General features: G+C 29.4%; 2 protein-coding genes across 5 annotated transcripts in view; both read left to right on the forward strand.

The window, feature by feature from the left end:
* Positions 1 to 228, forward strand: part of LOC116842921 (serine-rich adhesin for platelets-like) — a 261,954-nt gene that overhangs the window by 130,859 nt on the left and 130,867 nt on the right. The window lies entirely within an intron of this gene.
* Positions 1 to 228, forward strand: part of LOC116842927 — a 34,124-nt gene that overhangs the window by 26,596 nt on the left and 7,300 nt on the right. The window lies entirely within an intron of this gene.

Genomic DNA, 228 nt, shown 5'->3' on the forward strand with positions numbered 1-228 from the left:
TTTAAAGAAAAACACGAGTTCATGTGCTTGAATTTATTGGTACATTTGAATTTGAATATCTTACGTATAAATAACCTTATAATATCGTATTCACATAATGTACAATTTTCCAAAATGAAAGAAGGTTGTGATAACATGTTTGAATTTGGTAATCGATACCTTGTTCCCCAAAATAAACAGTCGAAAGATTGGAATGCGGATTGTTACATAACGTCGAATTATGTATCA

The sequence above is a fragment of the Odontomachus brunneus genome, unplaced genomic scaffold, assembly GCF_010583005.1.
Source record: "Odontomachus brunneus isolate Ranch 3 - 2012 unplaced genomic scaffold, Obru_v1 Obru_scaffold_028, whole genome shotgun sequence".
NCBI lineage: Eukaryota > Metazoa > Arthropoda > Insecta > Hymenoptera > Formicidae > Odontomachus > Odontomachus brunneus.